The sequence below is a fragment of the Pipistrellus hanaki genome (genome assembly GCF_964339955.1).
Source record: "Pipistrellus hanaki genome assembly, chromosome: 18".
In the NCBI taxonomy this organism is placed as follows: Eukaryota; Metazoa; Chordata; class Mammalia; order Chiroptera; family Vespertilionidae; genus Pipistrellus; species Pipistrellus hanaki.
The window spans coordinates 10,819,009-10,831,500 of NC_140520.1; the positions used below are offsets into that span (position 1 = coordinate 10,819,009).

Genomic DNA, 12,492 nt, shown 5'->3' on the forward strand with positions numbered 1-12,492 from the left:
ACCTCCCTCTGAGGGAATGGGAAAAGCCACCCTTGAGTTTCCATTTCCTCCCATTTGTCATCTGTCTCCTCCTGCCATCGAACGCTCCGGGGATTCCTCAGCTCTCTTACCGCTGGCCAGAGGCTCCCAACAGCAGATGGCCCAGAGCCTCCCGCTCAGGGCTTCTCGAAGCTCAGAATCCTGCCCCCACCTTAGCTGTAACTGGACCCAAGCCCTCCCGTTTCTCCCAGGGGCTCTTGTTTTTGTCCTTATTTCTGCTCCATCCTGGTCACTCACTGCACTCTCTCCTTCCTGGCAGGGCCGTTCCTCTTGTTCTGCAGTCACCCCAGATGCTCGCCCCCAGATGGGCAAACTTCGTTACTATGTGCCTGTGGCTTTCCTACCGTGATTGCTCCAGATTGCAGCCGATCACAGAGAATCTTCTCTGGCGCAGGGGCCAGTGGCACTTGCCAGATGTGAGCAGGGAAAACCACCTACAGGACCAGCGGAGGAGCCTGGGAGAGAAGAGAGAGGCAGGTGCTCAGGGTGGCTTACTCCGTCAGGCCTGGATGTCAGACAAGAACACAGGGGTGTTGTATAAACACAGCCCAGTCCTTACTCCGTGACACGGTTCCTTACTGGCCAAGGTTCCAAACACCGCACACGGGGCCTCTGACAAGTAGGAGAGACACACTTTCTTGGCAGATACCGATCTCTGGTTAATTGGATATTAGGTCAGCAATACGCATTGAGCAACAGTCTGCCTGAGGCACCACGCCGGGCCACTGGGAGGGGCTCAATGTTGACTCAGATCCCTCTCCTTCCTCGGGAAATATGGCTCCTCACTTCTCATGACTCACACGACGCAAGTAGGCACAGGTCAACCGGCTCGACTCAGCTTCTGCCGCGAGGACCAAGGAGTTATATTTTCAAGGCAGTTTAACAAGGTGCTCACAACCCTGACCCGTCCAGATGCGCAGTCCTGGGCAGGCATGTGGCCTGGCCCACCCGCAGGGGTGTCTGTTCCCGACTGACCTAGTGGCCCAGATATTTATTCCAAGAAGGTGAAGGGTTGGCTTGATCCAAATCCATCTTAAAGACACCAAGGCTGCAAACTCTGACTTACCCTCTCCGAGTTTTGCTTGAATCCTGGGGTGACTCATCTGTGACAGTTCAGAGGCCCAGACAGAGATAAGGGTCCAGGCCGGAGGGAGCCCCCGGCCTTGAACAAGACGGGGACCCTGTGTGCTCCGTGCCCCCAGGGTAGCTGAGCACCTAACACGTGACTGACCCTCAGTTGACAGTGGTGAATATGTGATTGCATTACACATTGACGTGACATCCTTATAGATGAAATATTTTGAGATGCGTGGAAGCACTTTATGAAGTAATAAGCTGGGAACCTTTTCACGTTTTCTTTGAAAGGACGCTCTCGGGCGTCTCCGAATTGCTAGCATCAGCACCCTTTTGCTCTGGGGCCATTATTATGGAAAATAAGGGTTACCTGACCACAAGCACAGAGATACCCTGACAATCCATCTGATAAGCAAGTCAGCTACTAAGTGACTGACCGGTGGTCTCGGACACCGCACGGACACTGGAAAGAAGGACTAGGAATGGCTTCCCCAGGCAGGACACCCTAGGCAGCCCAGCGTGGGATGGCGCCAGATTTCATCACGCTCCTCAGAACAGCGCTCAATTTAAAACTTATATTTTACTCATCTCTGGAACTTTCCATTTACTAGTTTTCGACAGGTTAACCGCAGGTCATGGAAACCGCTGAGAGTGAAACCGTGGATAAGGAGGGAATCGCGCATTTGAGGCAAACTCTCAGTCATTATTGTCGCAAATATCTCTTCTGTGTCTTTCTCTGTTTCTTTTCCTTCTGGTCTTCTCATTATGTGTGTTACACCTTGTGTAGTCACCCCATAGTCCTTAGATATTTTGTTCCGTGTCTTACAAGCTTGATTCTTTCTGCTTTTCGGTTCTCTTTGCTTTTGGGTTCTGGAGGTGTCTGCGGAGAAGGCCCCTGGCTCAGAGATTCTTTTCTTGGCATCTACTAAGAAGCCCAGGCATTCCTCGTCGCTCCTTCTACCTCCAGTGTGTGTCTCCAACAGTTTGTCTTGGATCTCTCCTAGGACTGCCATCTCCCTGCTCATGTGGCCCATCTGTTCTTGCGCGTGTCTACTTCACCCACTAGGGCTCTCAGCATTTAATCATTCCGTATCTGATAACCCCAACATCCTGCCATGTCTGATACAAATTGTGACTTACTGCCTTTAACAGGCCTGGGAGTTTCTCCCCGATAGTTGAACATAAGGCACGGGGTGAAAGGATTGCTGTCAACAGGCCTGTGGTAATGGGGTGTGCGCCATAGAAGAGGGGAAGCGTTCTCTAGTCCCAGGATGAAGTCTCAGTCTTTCAGTGCGTTTCTGGCCTGTGAGCCTCACTACTGTTGCTTGGGTTTTCCTTTTCCTCCCTCCTGAAGAGGGATGGCAGGGCCGGATTGATGGGACCGCAGCTGTCTGCTTTTCTCTCCCCCGTGGAAGGCTGGACCATATGAGAGGAGGGTAGTTCCCTTCCCCCAGGTCAGTTGGGCTCTGATAACACCCAGCAAAGGGCTCCAGTTAACTAGTTTTGCCAACATGATTCTGCATAAGAAGAAGAGAGCCAATCTTATAACATAGACATTTGAAAGTTGGAAATTATTATTAGCCCAACCGTGAGGTAATATATCTGTGTTAGTTTTCTTTATTAAGACGTATCACACTGAGACAGGAAAGATACAAGCAGAAAAAGAAACAAAAATAGATGTAGGTCAGAGGCAGTAAGAGAACATTCATAAATCATTTCGCGGTATACGTCTATATTTTCAAGGTAGCTACACAACTTCAAGGGCAAGCATTTAACAGAAATATTTGAAAGTACACTGGGAGCCCGACTGGCATGGCTCAGTGGTTGAGCATTGACCTATGAACCAGGAGGTCACAGTTCAATTCCCAGTCATGGCACATGCCCGGGTTACGGGTTCGATCCCCAGTGTGGGGCAGCCAATCAATGATTCTCTCTCATTACTGATATTTCTATCTCCCTCTCCCTCTCCCTTCCTCTTGGAAATCAATAAAAAATATATTTTTAAAAATTAAAGAAAAAACGGGGTACAAATGCCTCATGAGTGGGGACAGCGAGAAAAGTGGCCAACTGACACCAAACTTGACACCTTGATCTTGAACTTCTAACCTCATTAAAAATGTTCATTGTTTAAGCCACCCAGGGCGTGGTATTTTGTCATGCATGGCCGCTCTAGCCGACTAAGACACTTCTATTGAAGAACTCCCTTGGGCATCCCAGGCCTGGACACAGAGACATCTAGACAGACAGACATCTCAGTGGCACCACCCTCTGATGCATCCCCTGCTACCAGTCAACCAATTGCCCCAGAGGGGACAGTAACTCTCAGAGGGCGTCTTCGGAAGGCTTTTTCCTGCTTTTCTGGGACACATTTCTGCTACTCTTCCTTCCTGCACCGGAAGTTGGGCCTGCTTTTTTATCTCTCTTTTACTCGCGAGTTTCAATGCCAGAACCATAGAACTCGCAGCCCCGCTTCCCTGTTTTCCTTCAGGAGGCCTAGCGGGAGCTTTTCACGTGAGCTCCCTGGTGATCAGTCTTGGGATGGAGAGTTCTTGGCTCAGGCATCCAAACTAGGACTCTACCACAGGAAGGTCTTCGGAGCTCTCCCTCCGGGAAACCGAGAAGCCCACGAAGGCTGCCTGGGACAGCCCCTGGCCTTCCCCCGAGAGAGGGAAACCCGCTCAAAGGCACGCTAGAGGCGGCACCCGGGACGTGCAGGCCCCACCTCCCGGTCTCACGACTCAGGAACCACAGTATTTGTTCTTGAAACACGATTAAGGAAATCAACTGCCAAAGAACACGTGGCTTTCTCCCGTGGGCTTATGGCAGTTTGTAATCTACAATCAATGTTGGGAAAATACCATCTGCCCTCTCAGGCAGGAGCTCCAATAAAAGTGATCAAGGTCAAAACAGCCAGACAAAACAATAACAACAATAAGAAACAATAGGACAGATGTAAATGAAGCTTGATACTTAAACATCAATGAGTCTTTTTTAGTATTAAACAGTTCATAAGAAAAACAAACAAACAAACAAACAAAACCACACAACCTGGTGGAACAAAGTGCCAAGTGACGGTAACAATTGAGGTAACTCTTTAACATGTGGCTTTAGTTCCTGGACGTGTCATATAAACACTTACATTTTTCCTGCTTCCAAGTCTTTGCCTCAGTGTCTAAATCTCCATGGGGTCGTGGAATAATGGAGTGAGGACAGAAACAAGTCTGATTTGCAGGACAGTGGGATACTTTGACTGTCTTCATTTGCACTCTAGCATCATGAAGGTCAACAAGGTATTTCAAGCCCAGGTCAGAGGAAGGCTACGACAAAGTCCCATTAACAAAGGATAGGTAGGGTAAGTCCTCAGTGCGATGCCTATCACAGCCACCTCCCAATTCATTCTTTCCCATCACCATGACAACCAGTCACAAGCAGCCAGAACACTAGCAACCAAGAAGTAACTTTCCAGCCTAGCTGGTGTGGCTCAGTGGTTGAGCGTCGACCTATGAATCAGGAGGTCACGGTTCGATTCCTGGTCAGAGCACCATGCCCAGGTTATAGGGTCAATCCCCAGTAGGGGGCGTGCAAGAGGCAGCCTATCAGTGGTTCTCTCTCATCATTGATGTTTCTCTCTCTCTCTCCCTCTTCCTTCCTCTCTGAAATCAATAAAAATATGTTTTTTAAAAACTTTCCAGAAAAATAATTTTAAAAAAAGAGCTCAGTGTCAAATGGCTTCAGAGATTAATTTTATAAAACAATTAAAAACAAACCTCAGTCACTCACAAAGTCTTCCCCCAAAAAAGAAGAAAAAGAAACACTTCCCAACTTATTTTATGAGATCAGTATTAACCTAATATTAAAAGTAGACAAAGACATTACAAGCAAAGAAAACTTTAGACCACTATCCCTATGAATATAGATTAAAAAGTCTTCAAAATACTACGGTAGCAAACCAAATCCAGCAACAATTAATAAGGACCATACACATGACCAAATCAAACTTATCCCAACAAGGTGATTTCAACACAGGAAAATCAAATAATGTAACACACCTTATTGGTAGTATAAAAAAACAAAGCCACATAATCTCAGTAGGTGTAAAAAAAAAAAAAGTATTTGACAAAAAAGGCCAACACATTTTCATGATAAAAAAGTATCAACAAATTATAAATAGTTTAGCCGAAGCTGGTTTGGCTCAGTGGTAGAGCGTCGGTCTGCGGACTGAAAGGTCCCAGGTTCGATTCCGGTCAAGAGCGTGTACATTGGTTGCGGGCACATCCCCGGTGGGGGGTGTGCAGGAGGCAGCTGGTTGATGTTTCTCTCTCATCGACGTTTCTAGCTCTCTATCTATCTCCCTTCCTCTCTGTAAAAAATCAATAAAATATATTTTATTAAAAAATATATAAATAGTTTAACAAGGCCATCTATAAAACACCCACAGCGAAAAGCATACTTAATGGTATGAGACTGAAAGCTCTGTCCCTAAGATTAGGAACAAAACACGATGTTCACTCCTACCACTTCTATTCAACATTGTTCTGGAGCTTCCAGCATTACATAGGTTTTTTTCTTCCTGAAATTTAATTCCACAATATCTTATTCACTCCTCTGCAAATAGATATTGGGAGCCTCCTTGTGCCAGGCATTCTGAAGCCCTAGGGATACAATAAGAAGTAAGGTAAAAAGGTTTGCAGCTCATTTTTGGAGGGGGAAGAGAAAATAATAAGCAAGCTAACTAGTCAATAAACAAGGTATTTTCAGTTAGCATTAAGCGCTGAAAAGAAAATAATGATGGAATCGGTTGCTTTAATAGTGGATAAAACCTAAGCTACTCTAGCCAAAACCGGTTTGGCTCAGTGGTAGAGCATTGGTCTGCGGACTGAAGGGTCCCGGGTTCGATTCTGGTCAAGGGCATGTGCATTGGTTGCGGGTACATCCCCAGTAGGGGGTGTGCAGGAGGCAGCTGGTCGATGTTTCTCTCTCATCGACGTTTCTAGCTCTCTATCTCTCTCTCCTTCTCTCTGTAAAAAATCAATAAAATATATTAAAAATGATCCAATTAAAAACAAACAAACAAACAAAAAACCTAAGCTACTCTACAGCCGAGATTTTGGTCTATTTTGTTCACCTTATCCCAAGTGATTAGAGAATCACTCAATACATATTGAATGGAAGAATGAATAAATGGATGAATGAAGAAAAAAGAAATATATTTATCTGATGGCAGAAAGCTAGCAGCTACATAGAAATGTTCAGTTGGAAGACCACGGAACAGCAGCAGACTTCCAATCAAATGGCAAAATAAGAGGCATCCCCTCTTAACCCCAAACATGGTTTTAAAAATTCACATGGAAACTAAGGGGTGATACTATGACTATGTCACCAACTGCAGAGCGATGCAAATCGGAAGACCCTAAGCGCCAACTTCCCATGTGGTATACATCCAAAACCCATTAAGACTCCCCAATGTGGAAAGATCCAGACAAGAGATGTTTCACCTCCCAGGTCCCCATGGGGCACCACTGCCAGAGCTGCTGCATTGGAAGCCTCTGGAGAGGAAGCCAGTGATCCTGCCAGACAGGCCTGGGAGCGGACCAGGAAGAACCCAGATACAGTCACGTCTGGCCTGGAGTCAAAGCAACCTACATCCTTTTTCTGATTGGTGTTTCTGATTTCTGGGCATATGTTCCTAGAAGTGGGATTACTGGGTCAAATGCGAGTTCCATTTTTAATTTTTTGAGGAAACTCTATACCAGATTGAATAGACAATTAAACTCAGCAAAGCAGACCTTGTTGAGGTGCTGCCCGGACGAGACCAAGTTCCCCGCTGGAGCGGCCAGCAGCCCCATCCCTGTCCCCCTGCCTTTCGGGTCCTGGAATGTTAAATCAGTTTAGGTAAACTTTTACCAACCATCTCCCAAAGTTCAAATGCAGGGAGTAAAATTCTCATTTTAGGGGATCCAATTAGCACCCCTCCAATATGCTGGCAAACGTCAGAATTAGATTTGTTCTTTTGGTTACAGATCCTGCGAATTACTAACATGGAATCATGAAAATATTACATAACCTAAAAACCTGGAGGAAAAGAATCCTCCAGGATACGGGGCCTGGGGATATTTATGAACGGATTTACCATCACAAAGAAGACAGGTAGTTTCTGTCTGCATGGTGTCGATAAAATTCTAGAAAACATGGATTGATTCAATAAAAGGCCAATAACGACACTAATGAAACAGACAAAGGGATCAGGTTGTACTGAGTTAAAGGAGTGTGAGAATTATAACAAGAATTGAAAATGAATTCAAAACAGAACCTTGATCAGTGGGCCAAGGTGGAAAGACTGAGCAAATGGAGGAAAGAAGTGCTCAGCTGTAAAGAAAACAAGAAAGCCAGGTCCTAGTTCCCTCTAAACACTGAATGAATTCCAAATAAATTAAGGAGTTAATATAAAAACAAATCATAAAGGCAACCAGAAGAAAAGGAAGAGGAATAGTTACCTATACTTGTGTGTATGAGGAACATATGCTGAAGGTCCTGCAAACTTTAAATAAAAATGCAAAACTACAAAATTAGGAAACATAATTTCATAATATAGAATAAGTAGAGAACTCAAGTAGACAATCAATCCACAAAGCAGGAATACACACAGAGTTAATAAGCATAAAAAACTCTTACATCTCTAGTTACACTAGAAACATGCAGATTAAGCCCTAACCCCAGACACACACCAATTTGATAATCTGGCAAAAGTCAGAAAAAGGTAATGGTGCTTATGAGGCAGTGATAGGGCAATGTTCATCAAAAATTTTTAAATCTTGCCTAGCCGGTTTGGCTCAGTGGATAGAGTGTCGACCTGAAGACTGAAGGTTCAGTTCCGGTTAAGGGCATGTACCTTGGTTGCAGGGACATCCCCAGTGAGAGGTGTGCAGGGAGTGGCTGATCAATGTTTCCCTCTCAGCATTGTTTCTAACTCTCTATCCCTCTCCCTTCATCTCTGTAAAAAATCAATAAAATATATTTGAAAAATTTAAATCTTAAAATGTATTGAAAGGAAACGTGAGGCCTGCCAACTCCATATGTCTCCATTACAAATAGGAAGAATTGGAACTAAAGCAAATATTGATAGTTAACAATTGGACACTGGCTAATGATACATCCATATGATGGAAGACTTAAAACAGTACCCAGACATGGAGAAAAGTTTAGGAATGGTTTTCTCTGGGTGGTGGGATTACATTTAATTTTTATTTTCCAAGTTAGCTTTTTTTTATTGTCTGACTTTTTTTTTTTTTTTTTTTTTTTTTTTACAATTAACATACTTCTATTTTCATAATCAGAAAAAAAGAGGTAACATACAAATAATATCACTCCACAGTCAGAGCAGAGGATGTTGGATTGCTCAGGGAGCAAGAAGAAAGGGCAAAGGGCCAGGAGAGAACTCAGGTGACCAGCTACAGATCAGCGAGTGAGTCTGCTGATACGTTTGTGCCGCAAAGCAACGAGCCGTCCACCAGCATCAGGACGGTGTGTGTCTGGGGTTAGGGCTTCCTGCTCATTCACCCAAGGCTCCCTTGGATTCCATGACTGAAATGCTGAAAACACTGAAACTGAGCATAACTGCGGCCAGAAAGCAGTCTCAGGAACCACCTTCTCTCCCCAAGGCCCAGAGAGCTGCAGGCAGCACTCCCAGCTCCTTCTCCCCACTTCCCTGTAGGGCTCTACATGGAAACACACACCCTCCCCAAGTCCCTGGGTCCCACACTTACCACCCCACTCTGGTTCCAAGGAGAGAAAACTGCTGCCCAGGGTTAGAGGAAGAGCTTTTGTATAATCCTGCCACTCCTCCCGCCAGAGGCTCCTGCCCCCTCCCTCACCTGGCACTTCAGAAAAGTGGGAGGGGAAAGGGGAAGTCAGCTGTCAGGCATTTTTTCTATGGGAAATGGCAAATCTTCGAGGACAATAAAGAGGAGGGAAATGGTCTCATGAAAGTCATATTTCTCCAGTAACTTCTTCATTAGTTAGCAAATGAAGTGGATCAGGTGAAAACATGTTTTCTTGAAACATGTCATATCAATCTCAGTTTTGGAAATACATGGCACCCTGAGAATTCACTTCAAAAATAATGTTAATGGGTGGATTAACTCCTTGTTCTAAAATCTTTGGTAGTTCCTAATTGTTTCGACTTATTGAGGCTGTCCCACGTGGCAGTTGGACTTTTACATATATATTACTTGGAAATCAGCACAGCAGACTTAGACTTATAATAAAAATAGGTTAGCATTTCATGCTAAAGAGGAAAATGAGAATGAGAAATAAGTCTCCCTGGTTCCAAAACTATATTCATGAGATATTGTGAAGACTTAAGAGGATATTTATAATGACTTCTAAACTATTCCAGGGCTAAAAGTTATTAAGCATTAAATAAAGAAATTTAATGAGAGGTGTGTGTGTGTGTGTGTGTGTGTGTGTGTGTGTGTGTGCGTGCATGCGTATGCACACATGAGACATGGTGGCAGTTGCTCTGGGCTTAAAAAAAATACGGTTAATCTGCCTGGCCAGTGTGGTTCAGTGGTTGAGCATCAACCCAGGAATCAAGAGGTCATGGTCTCAATTCCCAGTCAGGGCACATGCCCAGGTTGCCAGCTCAACCCCCAGCAGGGGATGTGCAAAAGGTGGGTGATTGATGAAGTTTCTCATCAATGTTTCTCTCTATTCCTTTCCCCTTCCTCTTTCTCTAAAATTAGTAAAACATACTTTAAAAAAAGAAGAAAAAGAAAGAAAGGGAGCCTAATGGGCACTCCAAAGATTTTTTTTCTCATCTTCTCTATGAGATTGTATAACTGGATTTGGCCCAAAAACGAGGAGTTTTGACAAGCTTTTCCACCCATGTTAGTTACTGACAAAAATTAAATTTTGATGGATTTCATGTGAAGAACATAACCTCAGTGGTTGTAAAACAGAGGATCGTTACTTTACAACCTTATAATGGTCTGCCCCCAGGGGGCGCCTCATCCAAACATCTGAGCTTGGCTTCTTCAGGGTTCCACCAGCGTCCCCTCCTCTCAACTTCCTGTCCTTGTCCTGAAAGTCAGGGAGAAGTTGGGACCATTTCTAACCGCCTTTGAAAGAGAAGTGACCCCTCTTCTCCTGAATTAAGTCTCCTTCACAGGAGGCAGATCAGAGGGAGAATGAGGTGAGAATGAGGGTCTTGGCACAGGAGATTATTAATCTAATAAGACTTGTGAGAGCTGTATGACATAACCAAAGAATGAATGTGTCTAACATGGGGACACGGTGCATGACACTCAATGCATGCGTGGCAGTTACCATCGCCATCAACATCATTATCATAAAAACAACCCACAGAAAAAGCAGGCCTGGCTGAAATGCAAGAATCCTTCAAGAATCGTAGCAGTATACCACAGTCACTTAAGAAGTGACATCTGAAGTCAGACAATTGAGGCTTTGCCAATGATTAGTTACTTGACTTGGGAAAGTTACTTAATTAGGGCCTCAGTTTCTCACTCATAAAATAGAATCGAAAGTAAACATTTCAGTTTTCTTCTGAGGATTGGATGTGCCAAGGAGTATAAAATGTTTAAAACAACACTCAGTACACGTTTTCTCCTTTAACCCAGCACCTCGAGTATGACACAGCAATAGCAGGTAATCCAAGTATTTGATGAATAAATAAATGTGATCTCTCCTCCCCTGAAACAATCTCATAACTGAGAAAGACTTAAGGAAATGTTTTCATGTTTTGTGCACGTCTTCCTACAATAAACTTGAAGCTGCGTGGGTGGTTTGAAATGCTCGAAAGGAAATTGACAGCTGGACAAAGTCCACTCCATTTCTCCTGGGATGTCACTTTATGACACCTTTGTCAGCTCAACTTGCCAATGATTCTATTCCTTAACTCAAATACTTAGTTGCACAAGAGAAAGACAACATGGATTTTGCTCTTTGACAAATAATCCCCGCCCCCTCTCTCCTAATTCCCTGTTATTGCCCCAGGTCTTAACCTGTTACACAGTCACTGTTCTCCAGTCAGCTGGACTGGACCCTTTCCTAGCCTATCCCCTCCTGTGATGGACCGGGTTGGGAAGATCATAAATTCTTTCACTGAGAGAACTATGCTGCTTTGTCACGTTTCTGCTTGAAGATGTTTGGGAACCTACTCAGTAATAAAGGGCTTCTTCTGAGATGTGTCAGGAGGGAGAAATAAATTCAACTACCATCTCTGTCCAACTTTCCCCAGAGGCATTACTTTCAGTCATTCCTCCGACAAAGCATTTCTCTGGTAAGTCAAAGGTGACCCACGTTTTAGTCAACATAGGAGAGTCAGTTTTTCAGCTTACCCAGCAAACAGGAAAATCGAGACATTGATCCAATACCTAATGTTTTTCTTTTTCTTTTTTGTTAATCCTCACCCGAGGACATTTTTTCATTGATATGAAGAGAGTAGAAGGGAGGGAGGCGAGTCAGAGAGAAACATCGACATAAGAAAGACACACCGAGAGGTTGTCTCCCACACATGCCTCCAACGAGAGATAGGGATAGAGCCTCCAACCGAGGTATATGCCCTTGACTGGAATCAAACCCAGGACCCTTCAGTCTGCTAGCTGACGCTCTATCCATTGAGCCATAAAACAAGGCTGATTTTTTTTTTTTTTTTTAAACATGCTGATCCCTCAAGTGCCTGGAGTCCAATTGACAGCATTTCCAAACTCTTTCCGTGTTGTTTCCCTGATGAATTATTTTAAGAGAACTGAACGTTATAACATTGATGCTTGTGCCAAAATTTCCTCTCAACAAATATCTTCACAGGGTAAACTGCTTCTCAGTGGGGGCAGGGAGAGGTCTTAGTTAAAAAACCACTAAATTCATTTATTCTACACCCAGTAGGATGAATGGTACTTTAGTCATGTCTAGAAGTGCATGGGCAATTTATTTAATAATCAATCCTTCTCTGCTTACTTCCATTTTCAAGGTAGAAACCTGAGACCTTGCTAAAAGGGGTCCTTTCTCTCTTAAATGTGTTCTAATTTTAACTCTAACTTTGCACAAAATGTTGAGATTAAGGAATAAGAAGGTTACGTTGGAATGAAGGGTTCTAGTTATCTATAAGGAGCTTTCCTGGAGCCGAGTAATCCATAGGCCTCCCTCTCAAATGGATTTTGGGGGAGTGTCCCTTTTGAGTACATTACCTGATGGACCAGTTAAGTTAATCTTGACTGACTTGTGCCTGGGCATGCATTCATTTAAAAAGTTAATAAATGCCTACAGTGTTCTAGATATTGTGTTAGTTCTTAGAATTACTGAGATGAATACGATACAGTCTTTGTTCGCTTTTCAATGTGAGGTAGCAATAGCGCTCATATG

At 44.0% G+C, this 12,492-nt stretch overlaps 1 protein-coding gene across 1 annotated transcript in view; it reads right to left on the reverse strand.

Annotated features, from left to right (window-relative positions):
* The window catches only part of MAB21L3 (mab-21 like 3), a 33,082-nt gene that overhangs the window by 17,360 nt on the left and 3,230 nt on the right, over positions 1-12,492 (reverse strand). Inside the window, exons 2-3 of the mRNA XM_084866401.1 lie at positions 4,253-4,430; positions 384-494 (exon numbers count right to left, since the gene is read on the reverse strand). The gene's annotated coding sequence lies outside the window, so the exon portion shown is untranslated. The remainder of the gene's footprint in view (positions 1-383; positions 495-4,252; positions 4,431-12,492) is intronic.